Raw genomic sequence first — 19,485 nt, 5'->3', positions numbered from 1 at the left:
GAATACAGAAACCTTATCTTGTAATTCACTTTATAGATCTATAGGTTTGTTTTCTTACAATATAATATTCCTTTTATCAGTTTGTTTTTATAATTGCATAATTTAGGGATGTTGGGAGGAATTAACTGCAGGAGGAATGTTCTTTTTAGTGTTTAAAATTTATTTTTTTTAATCAACGCATGCTGAAGATTAATAAATAAAAAGAAGGTGTTCTACTAGTACTCAAATGAGATGGATTGGAAACACATAATATGAAATAAACCATATATGAATTGAAGTAGTTTCCTGCTATTTTAAACCAATGCACCAGATAAATTTTGTGTCATTTTCTTTTCTTTTTAAAAATAATAATACTGTAAACCACTGTCTCAAGGAGTCAATGACGAGTACTCCTCCACTGTGTTTTATTCTGAAAAGCAAAAGAGAAATTTATGATAAACTAAAAAAGATTTTGGTGAAATGCAGTGGACAAAGATTAATATTTGAATCCTCAATTCTAGTACTTCTCTGAGGGAGAGAAAAAATTTTTTAGATAAGAGGACATTTAGGGAGGAAGCAGGAGAATAGTTTGAGCAGTAAGAGAATAGTAACAAGGTTTGAAGGGTTCGAGGGCAAAACTCACAAGTATATGTTTATAAGAGGCTCTAAGGCCTCAAACAGCAGGGGACCAAATAAGGAAATGAGACTTTGGGTTTTTAAGAGGAGTGTTCAGTACTTACACAATGTTTAGCTTTTTTGGAAAACAACCTTCACTTTTGCCTGCTTGAAATGTTTTAGAACCCTGCTTTCCATTCCAAATGTTAATGAAGCTCTGAATTTCAGTGGCTCTTTCTAAATAGTAATATTTTAGCTCAACCTTTGTATTTTTCTCCTCAAAAATAAATGAAAATACTTACTTGAGACATAAATGTTAAAGTATTTATTTATTTATTTTTAAAGTTTATTAATTTTTTTTTAATTTTTATTTATTTATGATAGTCACAGAGAGAGAGAGAGAGAGAGGCAGAGACACAGGCAGAGGGAGAAGCAGGCTCCATGCACCAGGAGCCCGACGTGGGATTCGATCCAGGGTCTCCAGGATCGCGCCCTGGGCCAAAGGCAGGCGCCAAACCGCTGCACCACCCAGGGATCCCTATTTTTAAAGTTTAATGAATACTTTGGTTCCTTCTGTGCAGAATTTGATAGGGCCCGAGTCACTGACAAGACAAATACGTGTGGGATTGTGGGCACAACAGGACTCACTGGATCTTTGCCAAAACCAGTGGGGTATGTGTGGTCAGCCCTGAGAATCTGTAGCAAGATTTTAAAAATTGACCTTAACGGCTGAAAGGGCTAGCCAGTCATGTAAAGTTTAGAGACATTTCAAACTGTTTCTTAAGACTCTTACAGGGGGTCTGGAAGTAGTTGATGCAGATGTTCAACATTTGGGAAGAAGAGAAACTGGATACAGGGGCTTTCATGTATGTTCTTCAGTTGGACTGTGTTCTTCAGCTAAGTTAAGACCCTTGTGCATTACTTTGATATTTGAACAACCTCTTTTTCTAGCTACTGTTGCAAGATATTGTCAGAATTTTTGGTGATATTTGTAAAATAATTTTCTCTTTTGCACAAAGCTGTGTCAACAAATAAGAACAATAGTTACAAAGCACTTTTTATTTATAAGTTACTTTTCTGGGGGTGATAGAAGAAGTAGAAAATGTCATAATTCAAGACCTTTGGGGAACTCAGGCAAGACCTACACATAGAAATCACTGACTTCAAATGCCATATCCTCCCAGAGGATAATTTCAGTACCACATATAGCCTTTGGCATGACTGGAATTTTTTTCCTCTATGTGAGGAAAACAAAATAGAGGCCAAAGAAAATAACAATCCCAATATCTCATTCAGTGACACTAACATGATACCACAGTCAGACCCCGAGGTTTAAAGTTTACCTTAAATGAGTCTCATTCCCTCCTCTTTTGGTGTGGGCAAACCCTACCGGAGGGAACAACATCTAATTGAATTGGATAGGATTTTCAAGGGAGAATTGAAAGCATACTTAGGGAGAGAAACAGGTTTCAGAGAAAAAGTCAATGTCTTAAAAGGTAAATTTAATCACAAGGTTAGAAGCTGGAGGAACAGAGAAGTGTCATACAATGGCTTTAGAAAAGGGGTTCAGAACCAAGGTCAAGACCAATGAATGAACCAGTATTGAGGGTCCACTTGATCTATATGGAACAGCAGAAAGTGTCATGGCTTAAAACAGTCATGAGATTAGACATCTCCTGCTAATAGTAGTTCTATATCCTGATTTACAAATAAGCTTTAAGGACATTAAAACTGTATGTATACATGATATCTGAGAAAATAATTGAAATAAGTATGTCAAATAGATATTAGCCTGTTAACTAATTCATAAAGAAATGTTTCTGGAATCTTTTAAGTGAAGTTATGAGTCTGAAAGACATTACATGAAAGAATGCTCATGGAAAACTCTTATGAGCAATAAAATGGATATCACCAAATGTTATATGTTTGTCAATACGTTTATAGTTTAGATATTATACAATAATGTGGTATAGAACTGAGTATGAAAGACTTTATAAGGAGGATCTTTCAATGTACTTTGACAAAGTAGACAATAATAAATCCAAATATATATGTACTATGCTAAACAAATCCCAATCTCTTATCATTTAAAATAAATTAATCCAAGTGTTAACTTAGAACTCTGGCAGGAAAAGGGTAAAGAACATGTAGCAGAAAGTATTTTATATTTAAAGGTGATTGTTAGGGACTCCTGGGTGGCTCAGTGGTTGGGCGTCTGCCTTCAGCTCAGAGAGTGATCCTGGAGTTCCAGGATCGAGTCCCACATCGGGCTCCCTGCATGAAGCCTGTTTCTCCCTCTGCCTGTGTCTATGTTTCTCCCTCTCTGTGTCTCTCATGAATAAATAAAATCTTAAAAAAAGGTGGTTGTTAAACATGTAATAATGCAAAAGATAGCATTTTACATCAAAATAATTTTAGAATTATATTCCATATGAAATTTTAAAACCAAGCATCAGAAATCATTGGAAAATTATCAGAGAAATATCTGATCACTCTGAAGTTGAATATGCCCCATAGAAATGAAAGGACAAAATAATCAAAAGAGAACAAATTTCTTTAGAACATAGATAACTGGTATGAAAGATTATTTTTCCAAAAGTTGAGAGAACCAGGAACACAGAGATAAATTTGTAGGATGATAAATGAAAGCACTCTAAAGCAATAGAACTGGTTTCTCACTTATTTTCATATAAATTCAGGTGAAAAACTGCAAGTGCATTAAGACATCAATTATGAACACAGCATATATGATAAATGCATTAGTTGTCAATACCTTGCATCGTGTAGTTATCAAAATTTGGAAAGCATTCATGAATAAAATACAATTTCCAGTTTGAAGTATTCAATACAAGTATTTGATTTCAGCTTTCAGCTCCTTTATATGTCTATTTCCAGCTAACCCAAGCAACACCTGTATTTCCTTTCTTAGCATTTGAGAGATAAGCACTGTACAGTGGGTTAAAAATCAGTAGGTTCTAGTTCCACACTCACCCCCAATAAGGTGTGATTGTGGGAAGATCATATCACCTCATGGAACTTTAATTTCTTCTTCTGTAATTCAAGGAGGAAGGGAATAGAAAATTGTTAAACTCTAGAAAATCCATGATTTTTGTGTCACTTACTGACTGCTTGGTTATATACCATTTTGAATTATTCAGTAGTCTTCTCAGTTAGATTTTAAGTCCTTTAGGTATATTTTCTGTTACCTAGCACAGTGCTGGGTGATAACTAGAGATTTTAAAAAACACTTTTTGATGAACTAAATATTCACTGGAAAAATATTGGAGTCCAAGAAAAAGCTTATTCACTTACTTGCATATTCTCTAGAATTGTCTTCCATCAGCGGTGTGAAACTGGATGGTTGAAGAGTTTGTTTGAAAAGAAAGACTTCTCATTATCAGTTTAAAATACACTATCCCTCAATTGTTATGTTACATTATAACCTAGAGGACTTGTTCATGCATATATATATTTTTTTACATATCTGAAAGTAAAATGAGTTAATGTGTGACCTACCTACAGAAATAGCAGAAAGTCATTTTAAGACAGCCTGGAAAAGGTGGAGAACTTTCAAGCCACATTCCTATGTACCTGGCATATGTATAACTTACATCTTTTGTCAATTCTAACGATATATGTATATATTAGGAGAAAAAAATGTACTCCAAAATTAGTTTCTTTTTCAGCCCTGATAAACTGATTGCATAATTGAGATTTGTTTGTTCGTGAGGTTCCTCATTGAGGATGAGCTACGATACTGTGATTGTGATACATTTGGAGACATTGGCTAGACAGCACACCAATGAACTTCAAATGTTACAGCAATAGTTACAAGGAAAATATGTTAAAAGTACAAAGAAGTTTAGTGGGGTTATCAGAAGCATATGGTATTTTTCTTAAAAAGTTTTCCTGCATGCAGCAGGGGTTCTATGGATTCATTAAGGAATGAAAAATGATGAAAGCAAAATGTGAGTGAGAAGTAGTGAGAAGTAACCTTTTATCTCATGAGCCTTTTCCCTCTCAGTCCATCTGCCTCAACCAGATCACACTTGGATGTGTTGAAACTATCTACAGAGGTCACATTTATTTTTGAAGTTCAGTAAACAAGGTTATGTCTCTTGAAAAAAATTGCAATAGACTGTACTAACCACTGAAGAGTCAAATAGCAGATTCACCTAGTAATTCAGATCTTTTTGGCAAGGTAATACATATGAGAAGTATGGGCTGTAAATAAAATTGTTTTGCTGTCAAATTAGAAGTTCTTTAAAGTCCTAAGAGAATATGCAAAACGAACGAATGAGTACCCTTCGTATGTTAAGAAGTCACAGGTTCACATTGTTTTCAAGGGGCAAGGGACAGCTTTCATTTGGGAAAAGTAAGATGCGTGTTTTTCTTATAGTCCATTTTCTCTTCTCAGAAGCAAACATGACTCTCCTTTTCTGCAAGGTGTCATATAGATCTAAATTCTTTCTAGTTTTGGTGTTCTTTTGATCCAGTATTCATATTCTTCTCCAATATCTCCCCATTGTTTTCCATCTGCTTCCAAGATGCACATCTCCAGTCTTGAGAAAACCTATGTAACTTGTGACTCTAAAAGCTTTCTTGGTGATTCATTTACCATTAAAAGCTCTTGAATGAGTTATCAACTTGTGCACAACTCACGCCCACACTGGCTTCTTTCTCCCCCACTATGCTGACAGAGTGTTCACATCTTTCATGTGCTCATACTTTCTCCCCATCTTATATGTATACTCTTTGTAGAGGGAAACTATATCATGTAGGGTTTTTTTTTGGGGGGGGGTGGTTCTTACCATTATACATTGAAAAATAAAAGAATAAATGAATGAATTAAACTTACCAGTGGCTTTTATAAATGCCTAGTTGAAGCCACTCAACCATTAGAATAAGGAAATCACCCTTTATTACAGAGTACTCTTTGACCTGGAAGATTTCCCACCTAGCCAACTCCCCATCCACACTTTCTCAGGTAGAAAAAAACTTACTATTCTTTCTTCTTTACACATTTACTGTTGATTCCTAGGAGTCTCAGCCAAGAAATTACAGAGTAGAGTTAACAACTGTGGGGTTGTGAGTTTCTAGTAACATGGGAAAACAGGATGGCACCAGGAGAGAAATTCAGACTTCCTAGGCTTCTATCGAACAGTATTTATTAAATGCCTAGTACATTCTCTCTAGCTCCGAGCAGGCATGGAAAATATATTTGCATATGAACCTTCATCTGAAGGAATTTATACTTTCATAAAGCAAACAAGAATATAGGAAGTAACTTAAAAATTATTTTTAAGGTAGAATATCCAAAAAAAGCTAGAATATCCAAACCCTCTCCTAAAAATAGGAATACTATGAGATACCCTACCTAACTTATGGTATTGCTTTGAAGATCAATAGACATGAAATTAATTTGAAAATATAAAATTTTGAACTACATAAATACAAATAATTTTGGCATCATGTCACTTATAAAATTTACTGAATTTTATAAAATTAACTGAATTCTTATACCTTCAGATAGATATGGACTTTTATATATGCTGCCCTAGAAATGAAAGAATAAAGTCTTGAAAACATAAAGTACAACAAAGACCAAATCAGAGTTTACACAGTTTGGTGCTTTCTACTAAAAAGTCTAGAAAACTTTTTCAGTTAAAACATGCTTTTAGGGGCACCTGGATGACTCAGTTGGTCCAACTCTTGATTTTGGCTGAGCTCATGAGATTAAGCCCTGGATGGGGCTCCACACTGGGCATGGAGCCTGCTTAAGATTCTCTCTCTTCTCTCTCTCTGCCTCTGCTCCCTCCTCTCTCTCTCTCTCTCTCTCTCTCTCTCAAAACAAACAAACAAATGAACAAACACGTTTTAAACCATACAGAATCTCAAAAACATTTAACTTTTTTCTTACTCAATGGAGAGTAGGGGCACAGCCTCAGTGATCCTGACTAAGAAGGTAGAGCTAAGTGTTTCCAGAGACTTGATTGCTTTTAAATTACATGGTAGAGACCAATCAGTTTGAGTTTGTTTTTATTCCAGTTACAAACATTGGATTACAAGGTAAAAAAATTATTTTTTTAGGAGTCTTCCTTTTGTTATGGCTATTTTTATGTCTCTAACAACATTAGATGCTATGGACATGACCTTTTAGCACTGGAAAGAATTTGAAATGTAAAATGAAGCACAGGATCACAAACCCTAAAGTCAGAAGAGACTCTAGAAGTGCTCTTGTCTAATTTTTAAGATATAAAGCAATGCATCTCCTTGATCATGTCCCGAATAAGTAATGATCTAAGACTGTCTTGCACAACTGTAGTGGCACAATGATGTGCTAATTAATCTACCCTCCACAATTTCCTACACATCCGGCAAAGTGATTCTTTTCAAAGTTAAGGCGAATCAAGTCATTCCTCTGCCCCAACTCCTTCTGTTCTTACTCAAGTAATCCTAAAGTCTTACCTAGAAGGTCCTACATAATCTACTATGCCTCCTTTCTGCAACTGTCTAACATTATCTTCTACTTTCCCTCTTGATCATTGCAACGCAGTTATTGGCCACTTCATATTCTTCAAGTCCACCAATTGCATGTACGTCAAGGCCTTTGTACTTGCTGTTCCCTTTACTTATATTACTGCCCTCCCAAATAACACAAGATTCTGTTTCTCACTTTTACAAAGATTCTACTCAAATGTTAGCTTTCCAAGAAGTTTTTATTAAATTCTCCATAAATTAGCACTCTCCCTAAATCACTCTCTATCACCTTGTGTTCCTTTGCTTCTCTTCATAGCCTTTAGCAGAGTAGCAGTGCTAAATAAATTAATTAATAAATAAACCAATTTATTTATTGATTTATACTTCCTTTATATATCAGTTTATATAGTATACTTATGTATTTATATGTATTTATTTAAGATATATAATATATATTTATTTATAATTTATATATAAATATGAATATTGAATAAACATTTTATATAAGTATATAAGCACACATTATTATACACTTGTATGTATATATACACTTATATTACACATTTATTTGTAACATAAAATTTGTTATATGTTTATTTATAGATCTTATACACACACATATATACCTAATTATATTTATGAACTGTCTTACTCTCCAGAATGGAAATGCATGAGAATATAGGATTTGCTGGCTCTGTTTGTTCATGGCTCTATCCTAGAAAAGTGCCTTATATCTGTTTGATGTTCAGTAATTAATAATTAAAGAAGAACTTATGATCTCATAAGCGACCCCATTGTCCTTTTAGACAGGTCTAATGATTAGAAAATTCTGTAATACTGAGTTAAAACTTGTTGCTTTCTATGGACCTTTCCTGCCTACAGAACTGTTGCTACTTTCTAAATCACAAAGAACAATTCCAAACTTCTTTTCTCACTCCCAAACAAGCCTTCAAATATTTGAAGAAAGTTGCAAATCACTCATGAGTTAATACTTCCCATTCCTTTAGTCATTATCCAAATGATGTAGATTCTAATCATCTCATTCATCAACTTCACCTTCCCCTGAGTATATTCTAGTTCATTATTTTTCAAACTGTAGGTCATGATCCTAGAGTGGTTCATTAAATAAATATATGGTTCAATTTGAGGAGGTAGTTCAGAGTGCAGTCATTGGAGCCAGAGATTCTGGATCATGCAAGTTCAGTCACTTCAGTGATTTTATCTCTTCTTACTTCAGGTTCCTCATCTTTAAAATAAGGATGATAATAAAGGTAAGGATCACTCATAGGATTATGATGATGATTGAGGATTAGTACACAAACATTGAACAGTGTGTCCTCCAAAGCCAGCTGCTGGGTGGAAGAAGGTATCTCTAAAGAAGAGAGAGAGGAAGAAGAAAGAATAGGGCTTCTTTCACATGGAGCAGGCTCAAGGTCATGCCTTACTTCTCCAGGCTCAAGGCAGGAAGGAGAGGAAAGAAGAAGAGGGGAAACTAGACTTGTGTCCTCTCACCTCAAGACGGAGTGGCCAGACCTTCTTACCACTAACTCTGTGGAAGCAGGAGAAGCCAAGCTATCCAAAACTCAAACCATTTAGCATTGAAAATGAAACCGTTCTGAAACATTTTCCCCAAGCCTGGTTGAAAATACCATGCACAGTCTTAAGCATTTAGTTTCATTATTACCCACATTACAAATGATGTGTCTAGGTCACAAGTCTGGACTTGTAAAGGGAAAAATATCAAGTAAATGCAATAATGTTGTCCCTAATGGATTTTAAAGCAATGGACTCCAGTTTCTAGAGTTCAGTGCCATGAAGTTGCATGTGAAATCATTTTTCTTCCTTAAGATGGGTTGTAAAGAAGCTCACTATCTCAGTCCATCATTAATCTCTTCTGTACTCTGAAACGTACTAAACAACAAGTGTTGTGCTCTTTTTAAATGAGTGAAAATGGTCAGAGAGCTATGTGATAGGTTCACTTAGGCATTAGTTTTCTCTTTGGAGTTGATCATGGTAGATTAATTCTGTTCTATTCCCTGGAGATAGAACCCCTTTCGTAGCTACCAAGCTGGGTTTGGATGAAACTTTGTAAACTGAATTAAGACACAGCTTTTCTGAGACCAGCACTCCTGGGAAAAGAAACAAGGAAAGTTTCTCCCTTTTACAAAGAGATTTACACCTGCTGATGAGAAAATATACCACAGTGCTCTCTGAGGGCACAAACCCTATTCACCCTGATGCTGATTTTCACTCTTTCAAGAACAACTCTCACAGAAATTCAAGAACTGTTGCCTTTAATATTATTTTCTGAGAGTCCTAGTTGACCTTCCTCTTATTCACATTTTCATTACAAAATAGTGAAGCATCTTTCTGATTGCTATTCTCTTGGCATAATTGCATTTAACTCTACTACTGAATCACTACTATTAGAGCTTTTTTGGGTTTCTTACCTGCATTATTTTGGAGACTTCCTAACTGGTTAACCCATCTCAAGTCTCTCTTTTATTTTCTGCAAAAACTACACAACAATGTCACATCAATCATTTGCTAATCACACTCCAGTGGACAAAATCCTTGAGTAATTCACCTTCACTGAAAATATACAAAAATCTTTGCTGTTCTAATCATCTGGCATCAAATAATTATATTTCCCACTATCTTCTACCTTCTTAACCATTTAGATGAATTTCTGAAATGTGAATTTCATGTTTCTTCTCATGCTCTTTCCTTCACCTAAATACTTTTGGTTTAAATCCTATAGATACTTAATGCCACCTTATTTCCTCAATCCTATCCTGTCACTAATTCCTCAGGCTGGAAGTTATTCTCTTTTCCTCTGAACCTCCTAACATTTTACTTGTATCTATCTCTCTTTATAACACTTTTTATGTTTAACATCAATTAAGACTATAGAGGTAGACAAGTGCCTCTTTTACCAACTGGAAATGCCTTTGGAGGAGGAACCATGTCTTGCTTAACTTGGTGTCCTCCACCACGTCTAACACAGCTTCTGCCACGTGGCAGATTTCCTGTCCAATAAATGAATGAATGTAGCTTTTATCCATTAGATTCTAGACTGTGAGCTGCCTAAGTGCAGGAGAAACATGTCTGTATTGATCACCGTTGCAACCAGCAGCCTAACAGTGTACTTGGAACAAAATAACCCATAATAAACGTTTGCTGACACACACACAAAACCCCCAAACCCACAACCCTGCCCAGTGGCTTTTGTATGGAATTACTAAAAATAGTATGCTCAATAGACAGAAATTCAGATCTCATCCCTTCTTATGTCATTTAAATAGAAGGAAAATCATCTATAAAAGAAGAAGCCTCTACAAACAACTTTCTTCATACAGAAAACCTATGATCTTTCCTTTGAAGGCTCAAGGAAATGTCAGGGGCATTTTTTATTTATCCCTTTTCAAAATAGCTTAGATGCATACACGTTTTATAAGCTTCTTACTCATAAACATTTTTACAGGAAATACAATGACCACTAACACAAAGCGATAGGGGTAAACAAATGGGAAAAAAGCTAGAGTTTTGAAAGTTAAGTGTTTTGTGCAAGTTGTTGAGGATACTCAAAACAATCAAAGGCTATTGCCACTCTGCTACCAAGTTGTTTTCCTCTAGCACTCTGGTTCTTATCATTTGCTGCTGAATTTTCCTAGGCTGTATTATTTATGCTTAGAAAAAAATCAATTCTTTCCCTTTTATTGAAAAATTATGTACAACAAATTGTAACTATAACCTAATCTACAAGGTTTTATGTAGGCGGCTTTGATTTACTGGCCCATTCATAATCTGCTGATGATTAGCCTCCCTGAAAACAATCCACTCACTTGTCTAAGTGATATCAAGGTGTTTGTTTTTAATCTGTCCAAAATCATCCTATGGACATATGCATTATTGAAGAATTATATTTTAATTTATCTTCATGCAGTGCTTTTGAGGGGCATTTGCATTAACACAATATGATTATGCTTCGTTCCACTAGTATCTTTTCAAATCAGAAATTACCTGCATATACAGTCTCAGATGGTGGTCAAAAATTGTACAAAGAAGTAAGAATAGGACTTCTTAATATCACACAGCTCTGCTGCTCATCTGCGAGGCTTTTTCTGTTCTAATGCTTTTGTCATGTATATGAAAGTCATTATGTAGTTTAGAAAACAGAAGATGAAGTGAAAGAGGAAGATCAGGGACCTAGGATGCATTAATATTCCACCAGCATCAAAGATATTTCCCTCGAGGGGTTCCTACAGGCCACGCTGTTATTACAGTGCCTATCCATTATCTTGTGCTGTTCTTGGTATTAAGACAATAATGGAGAGAATAGGATTATGTGCAGATGATAGGAAATGTGAAGGCAATTCAGCAAGATAGGAAATGAATGGAGACATGATTCTTTCATCGAAGCCAGGGATGGTTTAGCATAGGGTAAGAGAGAAGATAAATGAAGCAAAATGGAATCTTTACAGGTTAGCAGGGGTAAAATGAGTGTTTTCATCCAATCCTATGAGTTTAACCTTCTTGATAGAAAAATGCCATTGCATCTTTCTTTAAAATCCAAGTATATGTGCCTGAAGAGATGATCTGTTTTTGTTCTCAAAATTCACTTGTTGGAAAAGCTGTCCAGTGCTTATATGGTCAGAAGGTGGCCGTAAGGAGTGGCATAACCTTTTAATTCACTCCCATCGCTGAGAAATTCAGGCTGTTATTTAAGATTCCCCCGTGGAAATGACAAGCCCAGCAACTCTTTCTACCCATCCCTTACCAGACAATGCCCAGTAATCAACAGAGTAATAAACTGAACACCAGACAGGAGAGTTCCATTATGAAAATGCTTAATCTAGTTTCTTAGAGCCCCATTTTTTTTGACATGAACCCTCCTCGTTCCTGTGCACACACAGAACACACAGAGGCAATCATCCAGACAGACTTTGAAAACAGGAAAGAAAAGCCCTGGCTTTTTGAAAAGATCACCTATATTGGATGCCCAAGGCTAATGTGACTCAAAGGTTGGCATTTTATGATGATGGCAGGGAAGCAAGAGCGGCAGATTGTGTCATTTGCAGGGCACTGGCATAAATAAATGTTTCTGTTTATATATATAAAAAAAGAACATTTAATTAAATGAAGGCACACTCATCTACAGACAATATGACGGGGCCAGAGAGAGTGCTTTCTGTGTTCACATACACTGCTTACTCTCCAAACACTGTATTTGATCCAGACTTAAATTGGATAGAAATTTAACCAAACTGAGATCAACAATATAATAACATCCTCTAACTCAAAGAGTTACCAAGGGGAATTGAAGAGAAAATATTAGAGGAAATCAGCATGTAGATACACTGTATCTATAAGCTTATCTAAGAATGTGAAAGCTGTGAATATCCAGGCTGCATATGAAATATAGATTAATATATCCTGCATGGAATTGCATTGCAGCCAACACAACGTAGTTCAATATTCATTCTTCTTAAACAGGGTTGAAGACTAGTTACAAAATTTATATATATATATATATATACACGTATCCTCAAAAAAATACGTGACTGAAGAAAAAGCAAGCAAGACGAGCAGAAGGGAAAAATACATATATAGGTTTGCATCCAAAGCATGGACCTGCTATTTGTATAGGAAAAGAGCTTATAGAAAGAGAAAAGCATAATCAAGACCTTGGACAGCTTTTGGATCTTTTCTCCCCCTCCCCCAGCCCTTTCTGGGCTCTTTGGTGCTCCTTCCTGGTTCTCTGGTTTTAAAAATGGCTCCATACTGCTCTCTGCTGCTGGTTTATAATTTTCTCCTTGGAAAGCTCAGAGCAATTCCTGCTGCTCTGGCTTATATGTCAGGTCCTGGTTGGAGCTCATACCTAATGGGACTGTCCCCTAATTTAAAACAAGGCAGACTGATACTTTGTAGTTGTGGACTATGAAATCTAGCTTCCTGGCTACATTTTTTCCTCCAAATTATCTGTACTCCTTTGACCTTAAGATCCCGTTCTAAAAAAAAAAAAAAAAAAAAAAAGATCCCGTTCTAGCCACAAGAATCGTTCAAATTTAAAAAATTGTCCTCCTAAGGAAATTATATGTTATTGAGAAATCCTACTGTAGATTCATATCTCTAAGAAAGTGATGTGGAAAGGAGAGGACATTTTGGAGATGGATATGGAGACTAATTAATATCACTCCTTAATATCCACATCACATTGAATTCAATTTCAAACAAGGAAATTAATAAAATAATATATGTGTGATAGAGCACAGCACAAGGTACGCACTTAATGTAAATGAGATTTGAATCAAATCCAAGAAACTGAAATAGATAAAGAATTGTAATTTAGGGAAAAAATTAACCTCAGGAAAAATACATTTTAAACATTACATAAAGTATTCAAAGTGTTTTTTCCTCTCCTTTGAAAACATAAAAGTGGGAAAAGAGTGATTTGTTTAATATAAAATACCAGAATGTTAGAATTTTACCAAAAATTATATTATTTCATGGAGGCTAATAAATTCAAGCATAAAAATGCTTATTGGGGCTTATTCAGTGATAATATATTTTCCCCTTTGGAAATAAGGATGATTATGAAAGACAGTTAACAGCTGTAATTGGATGTTTTAATGTGTAGCAACATGACCACATGATTTAATCCAAGAGCATATGGTCAATTGTGTGACCCTGCTTGACAGACAGGAAGTTGTTATAATCCATGTCATTATTTTGAACTGCATCTAAAGCACACCACCCTATTACCCTGCTCAAGAGAAACATGAAGGAAATGAAAAGGACAATGGGAAGTAAAATGTAAAATTGGTGAGTATCATTTACCAGGGCCTTTGTCCTTGAAATTTATTGTAATCTAGAAGTATTCTGTTGTGTCCCCCATGGAATTAGGAATCCCCCTAAGCCCCGTGGAATTAGGATGGATTTTCACCCCAAATTCAGTTTGTCAAGACTGAGAACACCACACACACATCAAAAGGTATGAAGAAGTTAATAACTCTCATAATGAGGCTTTATGTAGTAAGCAAAGTGATTCATAAACAAGTCTAAGCAAGTCCCTGGCTTTTTAGGGCAGGGAAAAGAGACAGAGTTGGGTTTTTCGTGGTGTTTAGGAGGCATGGCCAGGCTGGGAGTTCCAGACATTGTTTGAACTTTCCACAGATGCCAAAGGAAGGAGCACCTGGCCTCTCTTACCCACTTACCCAGAGGTGGGGCAGAAAGGGAAAGAAGGGAGAGCGACCCTTGAAAAAGCTTTCAGCAGCCAAATATAAGAAAGAAAGAAAGAAAGAAAGAAAGAAAGAAAGAAAGAAAGAAAGAAAGAAAGAAAGAAAGAAAGAGAAGAAAAAAGAGCACTTTATTACAAAGGCCTCCAATTTACATTAGCAGCAATTCTGATTTAATTATTTAAATGATGGTGAAAGCTCTCCAACCATCATCTAAGATACCTCTCTGAACCCAAATTAGTAATCTCTAAATTTAAACAATCTCTAAAAGGCAATAAAAAGCAGCTGATTCTACACGTATATACTGAGGGTTTCGGATTCTAGTTTTGGAAGTGAAGAAACAAAGAGACAGAAAGAGATTCTGTTTTATAAACACCTTTATCCAAGTGATTCTGTTCAATAAGCATTATTGAAGTGTCCACCTGTTTCAGGTGAAACTGATCACTATGACCCTGGTTCTGCCATCCAGGAGTTTTCAGGCTACAGGTGAAGAGTACCCCCATAAAGAAATAATTTCTGTATTGGCAGTGTTAGGAGTACATACGAGGGACAGAAGGAGCAGAGAGAGTTCATAACTCCAAGGGCTCAAGAAAAAAGGGAAATTTTTAGGAAGCAAGATTTTCAATAATGGATGCAAGATTACCAGGCAAATAAGAAAGTGAAAGGAATTGGAGGCAAAGGAAAACACCATGTGAAAGCAGTGAAGGTGTTAAGCCTCCTTAGCATTTTCAGGGCACTTCAGGTAGTACAATATCATGGATGCATTGACTGTGAGGAATGTAGGAAGTGCAGATGAGACAAGACAGGCAAGAGCATGGAGGGACTGACCTGTCATGGAAAAATGCTTAGACTCTATCCAGGAGTTCAACAGCTTTCAACTTCTTTGGTTTTTGTGTTTTTTTTTGTTTTTTTTTTTTCAACTTCTTTGATCACACATTTCTAGCAGTACAAAAAATGTGATTATTATAGATGTGTAGTAGATATGTAGATTACTGTAGTGTAGATGCATGAATTTCCCCAATTATTTGCAGGTATTGTCATTTGCAGATATTAAGGTATAGTAAACATCTAGTACAAATTCATCATTAATGATATTTCTAAATTGATTCAACTCAAGCATGTGGCCGTCACTGATATAAACAACACCAACTTCCATTAAGTCAAAAATAATCACTCGGAAACAGAAAATAAGAAATGAAACTAAAAGTTAAAAACAGAAAACCAGCAAACCATTAAAATGACAATTCCAGAAGCTTGAAAATTCTTCTGGAAACAAGCTGCATGTTTTTGAAAGGTTACTAAGCCATGGTATGATTTTTTTTTCATTTCCCTTAGAATTGTGGTGGTAAATTTTATGAGTCAACTTAACTGGGCCATGAGGTGTCCAGATTAAACATTACTTCTGCATGGGTCGGGGAGCATGTTTCCAGGTCACTCAGTACATTGTCCTCCGCAATGTGAATGGGCATCATGCAGTTTATTGAGGGCCTGATTAGAACAACCACCAGAGGGAGGGAGGACTCATTCCCTTTCTACCTGCCCGCTAGAACCTCAGTCTTCCTCTACCATTGGGCTGGAATTTATACCCTCAGCTGACCTGGTTGTCAGGTCTTTGAACTCAGACTGAATTTACAGCATCAGCTTTCTTAGGTTTCTAGTTTGCAGATGTCAGATCATGGGACTTCTCAGCCTCTATAATCATGTGAGCCAATTCCTCATAACAAATAACCTTTTATATGTTATTGGTTTTGTTTCTCTGAAGAACTCTGCCTAATACAAGCTTACATAAGCAAACTGCCTTCCTGGGCACAAAGAAAAGAACACCTGCCTGTAGGTAAATACAGGTCCTTTAAGGCTTGGAGTTTATACAATTTGGAGAATCTTCTTAATGAAAAAGGATACCAAAAACCCTTACTTATGCAATTTTACAATATATGATCCTGTGGCACATTGCTTGGACCATATCCCCCGTCTTTGTAAGTGATCCAAGTACACAAGAGTGACTACAATTTCGGGTTTAGTGGATAGTGAATAATACCTTCTCTGCCTTTGCCTGTATCCTGGATTGGTGGCCACCTTCTCCCTACTTGATTCCTCCATTTAAATTCACAAGGAAGTGGAGTTCCTTGAAGATCTAGGTCAACTTTATGTTGAAAATTTTTCTGTTACCAAAGACTGAAATAAAATACTTAAAAAATAACTAATAAAAAATACCTGGGCTGTTTATTTTGGGGACTATTTTACTAGCATTCCCAAAGGATTAAAAATTAAAACATTGGAGATGGTGTCAGGAACAAGTGTAACAACACTGATACAAATTCTGTAAAAATACTGCAGCATTGCATAATACTGTTGGGATCTAAAGCTGTGTTAGAAAACTGCTTAGGAGCCATTTCTCCTCCAAGAGCTTGCAGGTAAAAATAAATAAATAAATACAAATAAATAAATACAAATTAAGAAGTACATACAAAGCATTATTAAATTTGCAAATATTTGTTACCAGCTCTGTGCACTGACTTCATGCAGTATGTTCAGCAGCATTTGAGGCTAAACCCCATGGCAGGAAACTTTGGCAACTGGTTCACTCCATCTAAAGTAAACCTAGAGTAGAGAACTTTTCCAGTTTAGAAAGGAATGTACAACAGATTATACGTTGCCACTTAAGAACAAAGCATGCAGCATTTGAGCACACATATATGAGATACTTATTCCCTTTTCTGTTCCACACTTCTAGATGACTGATGCCATAGGAAGCCTCTGCAGAACTATGCATTATGTTTAAATAAATGATAAATAGCATGTGTATCGCCTTTTTCTTTCTTTTTTTTTAAAGATTTTATTTATTTATTCATGAGAGACAGACAGAGAGAGAGAGAGAGAGGCAGAGACACAGGCAGAGGGAGAAGCAGGCTCCATGCAGGGAGCCCGATGTGGGACTCCATCCTGGGACCCCAGGATCACGCCCTAAGCCGAAGGCAGACACTCAACCACTGAACCACCCAGGCAATCCTGTATCACCCTTTCCTAACAAAAAATCATGATAATTACTATTTTACCAAATGTCCGTATTATTATTATTCTTTTCCCCCTGCTATGTGGTATTAGTTACCAAGAAGCATAGCCAAGTACAAGTATGAACTTATTATATGAAAGATTGTATTTACACTGTGCCCAGACATGGCATCCAGTGAGTTATCATAAAATTATTCACACCTTCTGAGTTAAACACCAGAGACAAAGGGCAGGGATTATTGTTTTACCTAACTGTGAATTATCCTAGAGCATGTTGGAAACAAGGTTTATTCCATACTACAATTGCTAATGTGCACTCTTAAGCACTAACAAGAGTCTGGGGCTTTTCTGGACCACTGTCTCCCTCTGGGACTTATTGAAGCAAATGAGAAGGTATTTGTGGTTTCATTTTACCCATAGGCCAAGGGTGTCCACTACAAAACATAAACTACTCTGAGTGTATGTTGATGCACAGTGAGTAAACGCCCTGCTTATTTATTAATGAGAATGATGTCACCAATCAATAGAAAACCTGTTTTATGGAAAACTAGTTTTCTATTGATCAGAGGTTACAACCTTTTGGTGCTATTTTGACTTAACAAAGTATTCCAATGACTTTATTTCAATGTAGAAAAAAATAAAGCCTCATGAATCTTAAGTGTCCCTCCAACCAAAACTCCTAAAGATCCCCCATTCCACTTAACAATATTGCTAATAGGATTTTTTCTTCTTATTTTTTGTTCCTTTCATTATCCTATTTCTTCTATTTTATTTTCCTCTTTTTCAACAATTACACCTCAACTCTTAATTTTCCTTTTCTCAAGATTGCAGATTTTCTCTTTCCAAGACTCAGTTCAAATTTCATTACTTCCATCTTATTTTGTGCACATATTCTAATTGATTTCAATCCCTACCCCCATACTGTAGTGAGATCTAACCACCTAAGGAAGCATTTTTATCTTCCACCAAGTCAGCTTTTCTTTGGAAGTGTCAATGATTGACAGCAAGGACTGCTGAGGGTGGTACTGAGTCAGCAGAACCACCATCAGATGAATAAGCTATAGGAATGCGAAATGTAGAAGAAAAGGAAAGCCGAAATAATGGACTAAACTGAATAACAACAACAACAAAAAAGTAACCAATTAAAGCTGCACTTACTAAATTTTAGGAAGCCATGACTATAAGCTTCAGAGAAATAGATATTCTATTTTAAAAGCTCTTAGACGGGCAGCCCGGGTAGCCCAGCGGTGTAGCACCGCCTTCACCCCAGGGTGTGATCCTGGAGTCCCAGGATCGAGTCCCACGTTGGGCTTTCTGCAAGGAGCCTGCTTCTCCCTCTGCCTGTGTCTGTCTCTGTCTCTCACACTCTCTCTCTCTCTCCCTGTGTCTGTCATGAATAAATAAAATCTAATAAATAAAAAAATAAAATAAAATAAATAAATAAATAAATAAATACCCTTAGGCTAGAGGTGCCTAGGTGGCTCAGGGGGTTAAGCATCTGACTCTTGATTTTGGCTCAGGTCATACTCTCAGGTTCCTAGAAGGGAACTCTGTGCTAGGATCCTCAGTCATTGGGGAGTCTGCCTGTCTCCCCTGACTCTCCCTCTGCTCTCTCTTTCTCTCTCTCAAATAAATAAATATATAAATCTTAAAAAAAAAAAAAGAGCCCTTAGGTCATGTATCACTTGGGGTTTTGATAGTCTATCTAGAGTTTGCCATTTCCTACAAAACTTAAGCAGTTTTACATATAAGGAATTATCTTAGAAATAAGAAAAAAACACTAAGTAATAAACTTTTTTTATGAAGAAAAGATATGAGTTAATTCACAAAAGGAAAAATAAAAGAATGATTGATAAATTAAGAAAAATGCTATTCTATTAGCCATTAAAGAAATGCAGATCAAAGACATTTCATCTGTTGCTTATCACACAAAAAAGAATTCTCAAAGTCATATATTGTAAATTTAAATAAACATGACTTTTTGAAAACAATTGAATACTGTAGCAGCAATTTCTTTTGTTGTTCAGCTTATGAAAATAATTGGACAAATAAATGTGTATGTATATATACATGTTCAACTAGCATTGTTTAGAAAAACAAAAATCTAAATATCCAATAGTTTGGTATTATTTGAATACATTTTAGAGTATCTATATAGTTG

General features: G+C 35.9%; 1 long non-coding RNA gene across 1 annotated transcript in view; it reads left to right on the top strand.

Moving 5' to 3' along the window:
• LOC140638013 (uncharacterized) overlaps positions 1-19,485 on the top strand; it is a 481,686-nt gene that overhangs the window by 294,406 nt on the left and 167,795 nt on the right. The gene's annotated exons all lie outside the window — the stretch shown is intronic.

The sequence above is a fragment of the Canis lupus genome, chromosome 8 (assembly GCF_048164855.1).
Source record: "Canis lupus baileyi chromosome 8, mCanLup2.hap1, whole genome shotgun sequence".
NCBI lineage: Eukaryota > Metazoa > Chordata > Mammalia > Carnivora > Canidae > Canis > Canis lupus.
This window is presented reverse-complemented; position numbering and strand designations above follow the sequence as displayed.